Genomic DNA, 17,986 nt, shown 5'->3' on the forward strand with positions numbered 1-17,986 from the left:
TTAGAGATTTGGGTGTTTCTACAGAGACCTTACAGGTGTAATTGTCACAATCTGAGCAACCTTTGTCCCTAATTAGCTGCTTTTGGGGAACCCCTAATGAGAGTTGCTGTTCTTGTTAACAATCTTAGAGAATACCTGATGAGTGAAGCTCTCCAAGCCTGATGTGTGTCAGCAGCCACCATATGACAGCAATTTAATGAAGTTAAAATCTGACCCGATTGGGATGGATATAGGAGCATTTGTGTTGTGCTGCTTTTGATTTCTCTCTTCCTCTCCCTTCCTCTCTCTCTCTCTGTCTCTCTTTCCCTCTCGATGCCAAGTGAGTGCTCTGGTGAAGGACAACAGCAAAGTGAAGGGTAGAGGGTGGAGAGAGGAAGCTTTATTAATGGATCTGCTTTATGAACCCTGTTCACAAGACAGCCAATAGCCAGGATCAGAGGTAAATTGAAATCATGGAATTAGCTTTCTTTGTAGAAGTTGCTTCATGTGAACTGCATAACACAACAAAGTCTTACTATTTGGGGGATAACAATATTATATTTGTTTTTTGCTTAACTTTTTATTTATCTCCTCTGCGCCTCTTACTTGAATTATAATTTTCATTATAGCCAGACAAGATTTTTAAATGAGATTCAATCACGTGGAGTAAACCATTTTTAAAAATTGTACTTGTGTTTTTCAAATAACATATAAGGCCTAATATATCAGGAAAGAAAATCATATGAAAACATGCCACCGAATTTGTTGCTGATAAGAAAGATACAATATTAGATTAATGATTTTTCAATCTGAGTGAAAAGTTCTATTATTAGAACAAGCCAGCTGAGATATAAAATAGCATTGACTTTTTGTGTGTGTGAATTGTGTGTGCACATGCATGCACAAATATGCATATGTTCAAGTTCTTAATTGTTGTTCTTTCTCATGGCCAAATATTGCAAGTACTACTTTCTCTATTTGGAAGTTTTGCCCTATCTGCTGCTAATAGATGTCACAGGTTGCTTGCTTATAAACACTGCTTTTGGCTGTATTTGCTATATATATTAAAACAACAAATTGGAAGGTGAAATATTAATAATCTCAAAGTTTTAATGATTCTTCCAGCTCTCCCTTGGCTATTCTGTGCCTCCAATTTGCTTAGGAATACAGAGAAGTTGCTAAATTTGGCCACTTAGAATTTAAAACCAAATATATTTTTATGAGGAACAGAATATTTTATAAATGTGTTTGCTACACTCAGGGAACATAATTTCAAGGCATCTGAAATTGAAATTTCAAGGAATCGGAACTTAAAGATATTGTTATTCTTAGATAAGTTAATTAAGTTATTTCAGAGAGCAAATATGTTCCTTAGTAATAAGTGGATTCTATTTTAACTTTTTCTTTTTTACTGCTAGAAGGGGTCATAGAAATTGGTGAACAAATTGGTGGATTTAGATACAAGATATAGTTTCAATCTATACCCTGTTCTGACACTGACAATGAGTTTGTTCAAATCACCAAAATATAAAATATCCAACAAATTTCTGAATAAAAAAGATAAAGAATATTTTTTAAATTCCTCATTCTAATGGTTCTCCTGAACCATTTTGTTGTTCTTGGCTTTCTGGAGCTTCTCCTTTCCTAGCTTCTTACTGTGCCGACACCCTCATGAAGCCTAATCTACACTTTGGCTTATTTTCATTTTGACTGACTCCTTTCTTGGGCTGGAATTTGGTCACCTCTGGGTTTCCTGTGTTAGTTCCTCTCTCATATCTCCTGTCTTCTTTCTTGTGTTGGTGTTAATTTTCTGAATCCTTGCTGTCACATTTAATTGATAGTTCAGCTAGGTATGGAATTCTAGGTATAAAAGAATTTCAACACAATGCTGAATTATCTTCTGCAACTCAATTTGCTGATAAAGTCTGATGTTAATTTAATTCTTATTCCTTTATAAGTTACTGCCCCCTCCCCCCGCCATGAGTATAAGGATACTATTTTTCTTAGCTCTTATGTATTTCAGAATGAAATGTCTTTCTGTCACCACTACACATTAAAAGAAAACCTGGCTGGGTAAAATCCTTGGGATACAACCTTTACCACTCAAACCTGCAGCTTTATTTTTCAGAGTAGAAATCTGATACTGGTCAGACTTGTACTATTTGGTATAGAATTTATTCTCCTTATACACTTGCAGTATTTTTTCTTTATCTTAGTGTTCAAATATTTTTAAAGAAATATATTTATATGTGGATATTGTTACTTGGTTATTTCTGAGACATATTAAAGGTATTAGCATTTTGTCTGTGACAGGAGGCATTTTAGGAAAGAGACATAGCAGATCACTTAAGGCAATGTAATGTGGGCACTTTAACAAATTCAGAAGTAGGATACTGAAGATAATTTTTTAAGAAAATAACATATTTTTATTTCAAAAGTACATATTTTTATAAATTGTTGCCTATTCATTTTTAAAGTACCAAAGTATTTCTCTGAACTTCATAGTCCTACAAATTATATCAAATGAATTATATACAGAGATATTAATTTTTAGTATTTCTTCTTGGGAAAATGAACCATTTTTGGTAACTTATTTTATACTAAAAAAGCTTCTTATTAATCATGTGCTCTGTTAAGAAAAAAATAGGTGAAGAAAATATTTGGTAAATGTAATTAATTGATTGAAAATACTAATAAATTTTAATATTCTTATAATAAACATTATTGCTTACTTGTATGAACAGGAGTCAATACTGGAATAAAATCAAGATTTTTAGAAAGAATGGATGAGGGAGATTATGTTGGAAAAACGACCAATAGTCTCTGCTGTAAGAGCTTCTTCATTAGAACACTGGTCTAACATAAGGCTGTGAAATGGAGAAAGTTTGCCTTCGGGCCCTTGGACTCTACCTATTCTACAAAACTAATACCTTTGCTGTGTCATCCAGCACTCTGATTGTTCTCTGCTCCAGATGAGTTTTTATTTTCACCTAATAGAGCTCAAAGTGTTAATGCTTTCTCTGGGATAGCCATAAATGACTTTACAAGACCACAGGATTACAGAGTAATTTTATTAATGCTTTTCTTTTATATTCCTCTCAGCTACTGTAAATACTTCCAAACTCACACATGAAGTCAATAACATAATTTTAACCGGTAGAAAACATACTATTTGGAAAGCACCATTATTCATATATATTATTATTTCTTTCATTATAGTCTTGTGAAATAAATATTATTAAAATCTTCATGTCAAAGATAATGCATTCAGAGATAAGGACATGCCAAAGGTCACATACCTTGCAAGGGGCAGGTTCAAGACTTGAAGCAAGATCTGCTAACTCCAAAGGCTGTGGCCCTTCCACTATAGTATGCAGTAAAGGGACTCAATGGGCAGGCTCTAGAAAAGGTGAAAGTGTTCTGAGAGAAATTAACAGGCTCCTACTCTGCACCTGTTCTCCTCTTTTTTGATAACAGAATCCTCACTATTTTCAGAGTGACAGTGCACACAACTTTTGCATTTCCCATCGTCCCTTGCCACTGAGAAGCAAGTGGCAATAATGTATAAGAATGCCATAATGTCTAGGAACAGCATGAGAATGTATAAGAACACCATAATGTCTAGGAAGGCCAACTCAGACAGAAGACAGTCTTCTTTAGGCCCTTTCCCCTTCCTCTTTCTTGTTGCCTGAAATACCCCAGTAGTCAGCCTCCGTGGTCCATGGCGTAGACACCAATACACAAACCATGTGCTGAGGATGACGGATAAAAACATAGGATCACCATAGCACCTCTGGCCTGCCTACCTCTTGGCTTCTTTTATGTGAAGAATAAGTCCTTGGGTTTCAGCCCTTACTATTTGAAGGTTTATCTTATAAGCAACTGGAAAAAGTTCTAATTGATACATAGTATCAATCGCATAGCATTTCATTAAATCAGAAAAAAACATTCATGGATTGTAGATAAGCAGCATCCAAAAAATTATTGTGTAAAATATTGCCGAAGGCTAACTGTGTTGCAGACACATACAACGTTTTGGAGCAGGGAGGTAACAAATTGATAGAACCATGGAATTTAAAGTTTATTAGGGAAAGACTTGGATGCTTTGTGGTAATTATTGAGAATAGGGAGAGTTTGTGTGTGGCAGTCAGGCTGCGGGCAGAAAGCTGGTGGCTAGAGTGACAGACTTAGAACAGTTACTTCAGAGTGAGGCTGCTGTGAACGTAGGAAGAGCCTCAGACAGTTCATGCTCCCGAAACAAATGATGATTTGTTACTGTGCTTGAACTGTGGCGAAATCAGTGAAGGCGCCGCAGTAAGAAGCAAAACCATGGGGATGCTATCAACAGTTTAGCAATTCCAGTTTGTGTTGGAATATGGATTCCACTTACCAAAAATAACGGCGTATGGGGAAAGATGAAAAAACTTACTGCCATTGTCTTGAATTGCTCCTGAGCTATTCCATTGTGTCACGAATTTCAAGTCAAATCTGATGTTATTAGCATTCATTTTATTAGTGTGGTGTATGTGTAGTGCCACAATATTACTATAATAAAGTAAGATGGTCTATGAGTTGTCTTCCTCAGATATAAAGTAATGGTTGTAAAATATGTAGTGGAAACACACAACCAAGTGAAAGGCAGAGAGAGAGAGTGAGAGCAAGAGAGGCAGGCAGAGAGGAGAGGGAGAGACCGAGCCTCTCCTATCAGCTCCAGTTCTTAGGTACCTCAGTTACTTTCTTAGTTAATAGCACGCTTTTGTAACAGCGCTCCTTTGCTTATAGGCCATCACCACTGCGTCCAGTTCCAATCTATAGCACACTCAGTCAGAAATGCCTTTTTAACACAGCATTATACTAGTATTACTGCTCTCCCACTGGACACCTGGCTCTTAGTTGTAATAGATGGGCAGAATCCAGACATTACTTAGAAATATATCCAGAGAGGTTTTTAATTGATGGCTATCTGAAGAAAAGCAAAGAATTATCTGAAAATGAATCTGAATCTACATTCTAAGAACTAGGTGCTTATTTCTAGACAATTAACTATGGTACACTTACATATAACAAATTATAAGTGATGTAAAATGGGGTTCTAGGAATTTCTGCTCCCTCCTCATCAAGGACCTGGAAATACCATTTTGCCATAGAAGGTGTCTCTGAACTCGTTCAGTATGGGTTCTCTTTCAAGGGTCAGCTGACATTCTTCTGGTCACCTACAGCGGGCTTGGGTGTCACTGCATGGGATACAGTGAATGAATCTAAGGTCTTGAAATATGGGTAGGAGGTAGACAGAATGAATAGAATGAAGAGAAGGAAAGAATATTCTGATCAACATGAGCATCTTAAACAAATTCACACAGCTAAAAATGAGAGTGGCATGATTTTTACAAAGAGTTGGCTGGCTGGAATGCGTGCTCACACTACGTGATTGCGACAGCAAGGTAGCCCTACCAAGACAGGGCAAAAATCTTAGACAACAGGCGTTGACGGTAGGTTTGCCATTCCAAGCATCAGAAGACTTTCTAGGCGTTAACGAAAAGGGTGCCATGGCAAAACGGTGTTTTTCAAACACTCTCTCACTTGTGCAGAGGTTGGAGTAAAATGGATAAAAATCTTAAAGAAGTTCCAGCCAAGAGGATTTAATTATAATTCAAGTATAATTTAGAGAAACTCAAATGATCTAGGAGAAAACAGGAAGGCACAAATGTTTAAAGGAAAAATAAACTCCTTCACTCCCATCACCAAATGAGAAAAAGGTATAAAATTACAGGTTCATAGACACTAACAGTAGCCATTCAGTAAGGTTATTTGATTTATTTATAATTTTTAATGTAAGAAAGGAAGGGATAAGTTATAGTATACCTTAGACGCTTCATATATTTTGAACACATAGTATTTGTGAACCCTACAGCTTTTGCTTTGTTTGTTATATAGACTACTAGGAAGAAAAGCATCTGTTTAGATAGGCGCTATTTTCTCTGATGATTAATGTATACTGTGGGACGATGGGGATTTTTGTTATATTACGGATAACTGCAAAAGTTTATGTTCTGTTTATATGGAGTCATCAAATCCAGTTTAAACCAGAGCCTTCATCTTTTACACCATTCCTGCAGTACACAGAAATATTCATTTGAATGACATAACTAGTGCAAACTAGAAATAAGGTAGAAATGATAGTTCATACCATTATTAATGACCTCTGAACACCAATTGATAAGTGAGAAAACAAACTTTCCTATTTTCTATAGACCACGTAGGCAAGACATTTAATCACCCTCTGCTTCACCAAGTCACCTCCCAAGCCATTCACTCTAAGTGGCTAAAAAATGCTTTAGCAAAGGAACTTCATGGTGACTAATTTGATCTCTCTTCCCACCAGTTGTGAAAATGTACTTTAGTACACACTGATGCTCTTTGATGTTACACAAGGAGTTTGTGCTTCATAAGTGAAATTGCCCATTCATTTCTAAACATTGGGTCTGCTGAGTTTATAAAAAATAAGAAAGACTTTTAGAGTCAGGACTGAGTCATAGAAAGGGATTGCTCAGTGGTGGGAGTGAGGATCACTGCCTTCTTCCTTGGTTCATTTTTCTCCAAGCACTTATCCTCTCCTGATATACTATTGATTTTAATTATTGATTAACTGATTGTCGGTCTCCCACCGCTAGACCGAAAGCTCCACAAGGGCAGGGATTTGGAGTGAGTTGTGGATATTGTCTGAAAGAATTCACTCACAACCTGCATGTGGGTCATACAGTCCCAACCTGTGTGCAGCTGTTAAATTGTAACACTCTGATGAGCACTGTGTGACTTTAATAAGCATGGTTTTGACGGGGAGACTGTTGTGCATCTGCATATTTAAATAGGTAATTTAATTATTCTACTTTATATCTGACATGCAATATGAAAACTCTGGAAAAAATTAAAATTTGAGCTTTTTCACTTCAACACTGTGAGTTGATAATGTTTTTAGATCTGGTGTTAGAAATGTTCTTGCACGACATTCCATGTAAATGTTTTCACATGACTTACTTTGCATAGTCTGAGAGCACTTGCAGAATCAATTTTGAAAACTATAATAAGCAGCAATTCAATAAGAATGTGCTTAATCTGACTTTAAACTTGGGTGGATTCTCCAATTTTCTTTTTGCTTTCACAGACATTTGCAAGTTGCTTCTCTAGACTAAGATATCAGGAGATTCAACATTACCCAAGGTGCAAATCCACCACGGATCTACAGGTGGGTATCATAGACAATAGAATTAAGTGGTAAATAAGATAAAAATTAAGGTGTTTGAGAGCAAATAAAAAGAATAAAATTTTATTTCTAAGAGCTAATTAATATGTACAGGAATAGAAAGATGTTGATTATAAAAATCTGAGGGTTTTTTTAAGTTCTGTTTCTTGATTCAGGTGGTTAAATAATGGGGCAATTTAGATAAATCCGAATAGTTTTATGTCTTATTTTGGTTTGTTTTACTTCCAAACACTCCACCCCCTTGGATTTTTTTCTAGTCTTATTTTTATTGCTCCACTGGACAATTAGTCATGCCCCTAGAAGACCAGTTTAGAGTCTAAAGTGTTATTATATACTGAATTTTCTGGTTAATATTAATGAGAAAAATATATCTTAGTGTTCTCTCCAATCACTGGACTTTGGTATCTTTGACTGAAAGTTTATCATCTTTTTCCTTCATTTGAGAAAAAAGCAAAAATACACTTAAATAAGTCATTTACAAAGCTTCAACCTTCTTGAAAAAGAGATCTTAATGCAAGTCATGACTGTTTGCCCTGATGGAGACTTACAGTGGAAAAATGAATTAAAAATTAAAAACATCATTCTATTTATTTTGGGATGAAATTTAGAACTTGTATTTAAATATGGATGAGTCTGATTTTCTGAATCCAAAGAAAGGCGTTGATCTACATTGCACCTAGTTTAACCGGCAGGAAAGAGGTTAGCTTTGCTTTCGCTTCTCAACTCCTTTCTGCGCACTCTGGGCAGCAACACCTTTCTGACTGACGCTAAGCAACAATTTAGGATAAATCACCTCCTCTTAACTGCACTGAATCACTGCATCCTAGGTGAGCCAGGGAGACAGAACAGGATGGTTAGAAACCTGTTTCAAGGTGGGCGTTTGATGTCTTGAGTTCAGTGCTGGACATTCTCTCTCTTCAAGTCTATCAATTTCGAAGCAGCGGCAAATGGTATTTTGCAGTTTTATTTCACTTCTTGCACATGTAATTTTGAATTGTTTTAAGCAACTCAATTAGCATTTTTTTCTTCTTAATTGGAGAGATGCTTATGTATTTGGCTTATTTTAAATTTGGACATTTGTGTTTCATTATTTGTCAATGAAAGTTTGTTACTCATTATGAAGCTTTATTAACTCAAGATCTGTTAGAAGTTGTCATGTATAAATATATTACATATATATCAGCACCTTTTCCCCCATTCCTGCCAGTCAGGTTATTTCATACATTTCTAATAGAGTTAGCTTTCTCTGTTACATTCTGCATTTTATCTTGGGATCTCCTGATTTTTTATTTAATTTACATATGCTATGGTTCACTCTTTTTATTCTAAAGTTCTATGAGCTTCTGCAAATATATAGTGTCATGCATCCACCATTACAATGTCATACACAATAGTTTCAGCAAAAATCTGTGCTTTACCTTTTCAAAACTCCCACTTCCTTAAACCCTGGCAATCACTGACCAAGTTACTCCCTCTACAGTTTTATCTTTTCCAGAATGTCGTATAAGTAAAGTTATCCAGTATTTATAGTTTTTTCAGACGGTCTTCTTTCACTCAGCATTTCATATTCACAAATATTTTTGTGAGACTTGACAGTTCATACATTTTTATCACTGAATTTTATCCCATGGTATGCATGCACCAAAAGTTTGTACACCCAGTCACCTATTAAAGGGCATCTTAGTTGCTTCCAGATTTGGGCATTTATGAATAAAGCTGCTATAAACATTCATGTATAGATTTTTGTGTAGCTATAAGTTTGCAAATCAGTTGGGCAAATACCTAGGAGTGTGTTGTTGAGTCATATAGTGAGACTATATTTAGCTTTGTAATAAACAGCTGAACTGTTTCCTTTTTACATTCCACCAGCAATGAACGAGAGTTCATCTTGTTTTACATCTTTACTAGCAGTGGGTGTTGTCAGGTTGTTTTGTTCAGTTGTGTTTTATTTTGTTGGATTTTAACCATTATAATAGACATGTAGTGGTATCACATTGTTGCTTTAATTAGCATTTCTTTAATGACAAATGACGCTGAGCATCTCTTCATGTGCCACTTTACCCTCCGTATATCTTTTTTCAGCTTTATTGAGGAATTTTGACAAATAAAATTGTAAGATATTCAAAGTGTCCAAAGTGATGAAAGGATGCTCCATCAAGTCAATTAACACACACCTGTCACCTCACATATTTACCTTTTTGTGTGTCTGAGAACATTTAAGTTCTACCTCTTAGCACATTTCAATTATGCAATATAGTGTTATCAACTATAGTCCCCACAATATACATTAGATCCTCAGACCTTGTTCATCTTTTAAGAGAAAGTTTGCACCCTTTAACCACCAGTCCCTAACCCTATTTCCCCCACCCCTCAGGCCCTGGCAACCCCTCTTCTGTTCTCTGTTTCTATGATTTCAAAAATTTTTTAAGATCCTACATATAAGTGATACCATCCAGGATTTGTCTTTCTCTACCTGACTTATTTGACTTAGCATAATGCCTTCCAGGTTCATACATGGTATTACAAATGACAAAATTTCCTTCTTTTGTAAGTTAATAATATTTCTTTGAATACACATACCGCATTCTCTATATCCATTCATTCACGCACCGACGCTTAGGTTGTTTCACACTAGGTTACTTCCATGGCAATGAACATTGATGTGCAGGTATCTTTTTGAAATAATGGGTTTTTTCCTTTGGATATATACCATATGTACCCAGAAGTGGAGTTGCTGGGTCATATGGTAGTTACATTTAAAAAAATTTTAAGAGCCTTCATAACATTTTCCACCGTTGCTGTACCAGCTCATATTGCCCCCAACAATGTACAAGGGTTCCCTTATCTCCACACCCTCAGGGGCACTTGTTTTCTCTTGTCTTTTTGATAATAGACATCCTAACATATGTGAGGTGATATCTTATTATGGTTTTGATTTATATGTTCCTGATGATTAGTTATGTTGACTACTTTTCATGCACCAGTTAGCCATTTGTATGTTTTTTTCTGGAAAAATGTCTATTCGGGTCCTTCGCCCATTTTTAAATTAGGTTGTTTTTTGCTATAAAGTTGAATGAGTTTCTTGTATATCTTATATATTAATCCTTATTGGCTTAGTGGCTTATAAATATTTTCTTCTGTTCTATAGGTTGCCTTTTCATTTTGTGGATGTTTCCTTTGCTGTGCTGAAGCTTTTTGGTTTAATGTAGTTTCACTCATCCCATTCAAATAACAAAAGACACCTTTACAGCTCCGAGCACTTAGGAAATTCTAAGGGTTTTAGGAGTTTTGTGCCAAAAACAGATAAAAACCATATATATTTTTTATCATATAAGAAATATAAATCACAATATCTCCACCTCTCAATTCAAGTGTTTTTTCTAATGGACTGCATTTGTTTTTATCTTTACATGTGTCAACCTCAAGTAAATAATTAACAAATTATAAAATCAAAATTGAGTATATTTGGGAATAGCAAAAAACTGCAGTTCAAGACAAGCAAACTATGGTGGCCATACGTAAGTCCAGAGAACAAAAGATAAGAACTTTCCTTTATAGAGAAAAGAAGGGGTTGAGAGTGATGATTTTGACAGAAAGACCATTGGAAAAGAGTGAGAATTTGGGTGATGACAACTTCTCATCGGCTGAGTTGTGGTGGCTCTCATTAGCTGAGTTTTTGCTAGGCAAGGAGAAAAATCTTCCTTTCTCTTGCTGGAGAATATAAAAGATGTTTCTACCTGTTATAGTTTGTCAAGATATGATGAGTGGTAGAGTGAGAGTCTCTCCTACAGGAGTTCCTGATATTAAGTATGGTTTTCTTTATTTTCACACACTTTACTTCAGTTTCTTTAGTTTAGTTTCATTTTTGTTTTTCAAATATCTTGAATTGCAATAATTTGTTTAATTTCCCCCTTTTCTCACTTAATGAAGAAAGCATATTGTGAGGTGGTGGGTAAGTTAGTTTGAATGTGGTAATCATTATACAAGTTAAAGGAAAACATCACATTGTACATCTTAAATAAATACAATTTTTAAAGTATGCCTTTACTAACTGTAGAGAGGGAACATGATGGAAACATCCATGATGAGAGAGTCACTGATTGTCTACCCCCTGCACACCCCCTACTGGGGATCTAGCTCGCAACCCGGGGAATGTGCCCTGACCGGGAATCGAACCATGAGCTCCTGGATCATAGGCCAATGCTCAACCACCGAGCCACATTGGCTGGGCAATAAATACAATTTTAAATTTCTCAATCATATCTCAATAAAGCTGGAAAAAAGTTTTAAAGCATGCAAAGCTCTGAATTTGTCTCAGAGTACAACTTAAATTATATCTTTTATGTTTTTATTATTTGTAGTCTTACTGTGATTTTCTAATATTCCACAATTATAGTTCTGATTTCCTCTTTGGTAGTAGAACTATTTAGTAAAGTGTTTTGGTTTTTAAATTTCCAATTGATTTTAATGTAATCTTCTAAAGATGGTGTAGTTATATTGCTTTGCTACAGAAATATGCTTTCTAAATTTTCTGCACTGGAGAATTTAATGAAGTTTTTCTTATGCTTAGTCAAAATCAAGTTTTGAAAACTCTCCAGAATTACTATTCTCCTATAATTCTTACATATTTCTAAAAAAATGTACTTTATACATTCATTTTGCCCTTAACAATTCATGACATATATTCATTGTTCATTTTACCCTTTATCATTAAACATCAACTCCCTTTCTCATTACTTTCTGCCTTGAATTCTGCTTTTAAAATATTACACCACTGCTGACTTTTTGTTTATCTATTTAGGCATTCTGTTTGAAGGAAAAACCTTACAAAAGTACTATCTAAAAGATCTTAGATAGTTTTTAACCTATTTATTTTACTGCAATAACTATATGTTTATCTTATTTCTGTCATATTGTTTTCTAGTGTTATAAAAATGATTTTTAAATTTTTTATTGTGTATTATGTAAATTGTATTATTATTAATTTGTATCCACTTAATTTTTTTATTTTCTAAGCTATATTTTAAGCTATTTTGTTGTACTCATTATTTTATTTTATTTTTTAAAAATATATCTCTATTGATTTCAGAGAGAGGAAGGGAGAGGGAGAGAGAGTTGAAACATCAATGATGAGAGTCATTGACCAGCCGCCTCCTACACGCCCCTACGGGGGATCGAGCCCGCAACCCGGGCATGTGCCCCGACTGGGAATCGAACCCCGATTGCCTGGATCCTAGGTTGACGCTCAACCGCTGAGCCACGCCTGGACAGGCCTTAGACTTCTCTTTAAAGTAATATTTAGGACTTTCATTCAGTTTTATAATTATTTTTATGAGATATTTAGTCTAAATGCTATTGTTCCATGGTTTTAACATTTATTAATAGGTTGGTTTTTTTGAACAATATTAAACAGTTTTCCCATTAATAATTTTTTTTATCTTAAAACATTCCTCAATCACTTGAAATAATATTTTAAGAACAGGACATGAGGGGCTTACTTGCCAAGTCTTTCATATCTGAGAATGTCTTTCTGTTGCCATCACACATAAATACTGACTTTGGACAGGGTGGAGAAGGGACCAAGAAAGTCATGCTGGGGGGAAAAATTAGATTACTCCCACTGGCATCTTGTCTTACATTTGTAAAAGTATTTTCAATTATTTTCTATTAACTCTATAAGTTATTACACTGTTGAGTATCATGTCTTTCTTTCTACTGCTTAAATAGCTTTCAAACATCGCCCTAAATTGTTCTGACTCAAGCTCCAAGAACTGTCCTTAATGCTAATAATATGAAATTTGGTGAATATGTCCATGACTTTTACTGACAATATTGACACTTTATAAATTTTAAGCAGGCCAACAGTTAACTTTTAATTTTTAAAACTGAAGGCCCCTAACATTCTTCACATTTATTTATATTTCCTCATTTCTTTCATTTTAGTCTTTTTTCCCTAGTATTACTTAGCAACTTAACCAATTGAACTCTTTCTTTTTTAACTCACTTGTTTAAAGGTGCTATTTGATCTATTTTTTGAAACAATTACAGGTAAATACAAGAAATATTTTGCTATCAAAATTAGTTGCCAAAACTATTTCTTATTGCTAAATTTTAAAGATTTCAAGGTTGCATTTTTAGTATAGTTGTGTGTGTGTGTGTGTGTGTGTGTGTGTGTGAAGGATTTTCGACAGTCTCCAGAAGGTTAAACCAGATCTAAAGGAATCACCTACTAGACCATAATATGTTACCTAAAATTTTAAATGTCTTAATAAGATAGACTATAATGGTGCAGTGTGTACATTAAAGACACATGGTTGTACTTTTAAATTCCTTCTGTGTTATAATTACCTTGTAAGGTAAGTAGCATGACATCGGTGTGGCCTGTCTAGTGCATAGCAATGAAAATATATGGCAAACACACAACAGGAAAACTACCATAATAAAAAGACATGGGACTAGTCTATACTTCTTTAAAGGCCATTAACTATGGACTTTGAGGGATACTTTCAATAACATTGGGTGAATTATTACTTCAATCATTACAGTATTCTTTGATAACTCAAGAAAAGGAACATCAATGTCCAAACTACCTTTGATCTAAACTATTTCTCTTAGCCAAGCACATTTTACAAGAAAAATTTCTTAATGATGCACCACCATTGTAAGAGTTTGTTTATCTACCTTGTCCTAAAAAAAATCTATGTGCTCTTTTGTTCTGACTTGGCACACCTTTCTAAATTTCCCCAGTTTTTGATTAGAAATTTGAACTAGAAAGGTCATACCTCCTAGCAGTAAAAGGATGAATTGTTTCATAACTGCTCTGGCACATGGAGAAAATAATGTTGGATATACACTTTGTGCCAAAATATATAAAGGCATATTGCAGATAGATGAAAAACCTAAATCTAAAAATAAAACTATAAAGCTAATAGACAAAATTATAGAAAACTGCTTTTGTAATCTTGGCAGTGGGAAGAACTTCTTAAACAAATATCAGAAGGTAGAATATTGATGGTTTGGATTGTATAACTAAAAAGTATTTCTATTCAGAAACGATACCATAAACAAAATTAACAGAAAAATAGATTGAAAAAATATTTAGAATGTCAAAAACTAATTAAGAGCCAAGACAATTCAATGGGGGAAGAATAAATAACACTAAGACAACTGAATATCCCCAGGCAAAAGAATAAAGTTGGACTGCTTACTCATACCATACACAAATATTAACTTAAAATAGATCATTGATCTAAATGTAAGAGCTAACACTATAAAACCCTTGGGAAAAACAATAGAGTCAATCTTTATGACTTTAAGCTAGGCAACAACTCCTTAGCTATTAGACCAAAATTATAAGGGAGAAAAGAAAACTAGCTAACATTTAAAAGTTTTATTCCACAAGGACACCATCAAGAAATTAAAAACACAATCCACAGAATGGGACAAAATAATTGCATATCATATATCTATCTGATACCAAAGTCATATTCAGAACATACAAAGAACACTTAAAACTTAACAATAAAAAGACAAATAATTTAAAAAAGGAAAACTGATTTTAATAGACATTTCTCCAAAGGAAAAAACTAGCCAATGAAAACCACAATGAGATACAATTTCATATCCACTAAAACAGCTATAATTAAAAATGTAGATAATAACAAGAGTTGGCAAGAAAGTGGAGAAATTGGAGCCCTTATACCTTGCTAGTAGGAATGTGAATTGTGCAGCTGGTTTGAAAAGCAATTATATAGTTATCTTGCATATGTTGTTCTGGAGATGTAATATATAGCACGGTGATTATAGTTAGAAATATTCTATTGTATATGTGAAATTTGCTAAGAGGATAGTAGATCTTAAGTATTCTCCCACACACAAAAAAGAAAATAGTAACGATGAGGTGATGGAAATGTCAACTAGCTTAATTTTAGTGATCATCTCAAAATGTATACACATTCCAAAACATCAAGTTGTACACCTTAAATATATACAATTTTTCATTGTCAATTCTATCCCCAAAAAGCTGGGGGGGGGGGAAGAAAAAAGAAACAAAGGGTTCACCTCTCCAGTTCTCCTGGGAGTCCCATCACCTCACAACCTTTCTCAGTATGCCCTGGCTCGTTCCTGCCCACTCATTAACGCTTTCAACCGGTCCTTCTCCCGCTGCTGTGAATGTCCAGGTATAACTGATATCCAGGTATAACTGATATCCAGGTATAAAACTGATTTCCTGAAATACAGACCAGAATTTCCAAAATACCACCTGCGGGTGCCCCGGCACCAGCAGCACCGCAAACTGAATAACTTCCTCCACAGATTTCCTCCTCCTAGGTTCTCTATCTCAGCAAGGCCCTTCTAGTCACTTCGCCTAGCAGCATTGCCAAGACACCTTTGCTTTCACAATCTACACTCAATAGCCAAGGAGTCGTTTTCATGGTACGTCCTCGAAGTTTTCTAGTAACCATCCTCTCCTCTTCACTCCCACTGGGACTACCGTACGCAGATCTGCATTGCCTCTCAAATGGGCTGTTTCTGTCACCTCCTCACTGGACCAACGCGGAACTGGAATTCTATTTTGGTACATCTCTGAGCCAAAGATACAAAAAAAAAAAAAAAAATACTCCTAGAAATAAAGTATGAGGGTAAAAATAAGAATCAGAGTAGAAAAAACCCTAAGGCGGGGAGGGGAGGAATGACAAAATTAGGGAAAGACCTACGAATCCCTTTTTCAGGGAAATTAATTTTAAATATGTTTCTCCATTCAAACAACGGCAAGTTTTATGCTTTATGTTCATGGGCATGTCATTCTCTCACACCTATTTCCAGCCCTTATCAATTCCATTTCCTGGTGTGACTGCTCTGCTTCAAAATAGCCTGTCTTCTCATTATCTTGATTAACTTTGTCATAGTAAAATAATACCTTCCTAAAGGAATTTTCCTGGTAGTTTCGTACCTGTCATTCAAAGTTTAAAAATCTCATTCTTTAAAGCAGAGATATCATTTTTCACCTATTAAATAGACAAAAATAAAAAAGACATATTATGCAGTTGAGGGGGAAAGAGCTCCATCTCCAAGAGACTATAAATGGGGCAACTTACTAGGGGCTAATTTGGTAAATGCAATAATGCTTTTTAAAAAATCCTCACCCAAGGATATTTTGTAAATAGATTTTAGAGAAGGGGGCAAGGAGAAACATTGATGTGAGAGAGAAATATCGATCTGTTGCCTCCCATACGCATCTCAACTGAGGATCAAACCACACCTAGGTGTGTGCCCTGACCGGGAATCGAACACGAAACCTCTTGGTGCATGGGATGACCTTCCAAGCAACTGAGCCACCCAGCCAGAGCCCAGTGATACTTTTGGAAGATAAATGGCTTGACCCCGGGATACCACTTTAGAACAGTATCCTACAGAGTTGCTTGCATAGGAAAGCAAGAATGTTCTTTGTAGCACTCTTCATAGGAGTAGAAATTTGAAAACCCACTTAAATGGGCATCAGTGGGGAATACTTAAATTATGACACACCTATATCATGTGATATTATTCACATTTTTAAATAATGAAACAAATCTATTTTCACTGGTATGGAAGTACACCCATGAATAAAATTTACAGGATTTTTTTTTTTTTTTTGGTAAAACAAAGAGCAATAAAAATACATACAAATTTAAGTGTGTGTGTGTGTGTGCAAGTATGTATGGCATAAATGTTATACAGTTCTCTGTGTGTGTTGCTTGCAATTATCAAAAAGGGATATATATTACCAACTCTACTTCTCACAGCTTCCAGTTTAGTTTTTTTAACCTTCATCCAAAAATATGTTTAATGATTTTAGAGAGAGCAAGGGAGAGAGATAGAGAGGGAAAAAACCCCACATCTATGTGAGAGAGAAACATGGATTGGTTGCCTCTCCTATGAGCCCCAACTGGGACTGAACCCAAAACCTACGAATGTTCCCTGACTGGGAATCCAACCCATGACCTCTCTTCCAACCAACCAACTGAGCCACACCAGGCCAGGCCCAGCTCATTTTTGCTCCCCCTTTCCTGCATTCCTATTGCAGGCTCCAAAGCTGACACATGTATCTTGTCCACACTAGCAATTTTAAGTTAGTTGAATAGCTAAATTGAATTTTATATACATCTTACATTTCCTACATTGGCTGCACATATGCTCAAAAATACTAGCTGAGTTGGTTTAAATAGTTAACCTTTGTGAATTTAGAAATATGTATTTTTAAAATATGTTCTAAAATATATAGGTTTATGCTAGTCTCAGTTTAGAACTGAGTGCTTAACAAGATCCTTTGGATGTATTTCATAATCCACTAAATTACAGAAAAAAAAATTAATGACTAAGGAATGGAACTAATTACCAATCAGTCAAAAGTTAGACATTTATTTGGTATTCAGCAAGTCAGCATAAATCTTTCTAATCTTTGAGTCATAGTTTGATTCTGTTGAAGAGCCTAATAATTAAGAATGAAGAGAGTGAGAGTGCATCTTATAGCCCTTTGGTAAGGTGGGGGAAGCTCATGATCTGATAAAATAGTGACAAAGGAAATTTGTTACCAGGGATAATTAATAAGTCAACAAAACCCAAAGACTTATTTCTACTTGAGGAAGTAGAGTATTGGGCAATATATGTTTTCCTGAAATAAAATGGCACAAGTTTCCCAGAGTAAATATAGCAAAGAACATTTATTAAAAAAAAGAAAAGAAAAAAGAGTGTTAGTATGTTCTA

The sequence above is a fragment of the Miniopterus natalensis genome, chromosome 1 (assembly GCF_054644295.1).
Source record: "Miniopterus natalensis isolate mMinNat1 chromosome 1, mMinNat1.hap1, whole genome shotgun sequence".
NCBI lineage: Eukaryota > Metazoa > Chordata > Mammalia > Chiroptera > Miniopteridae > Miniopterus > Miniopterus natalensis.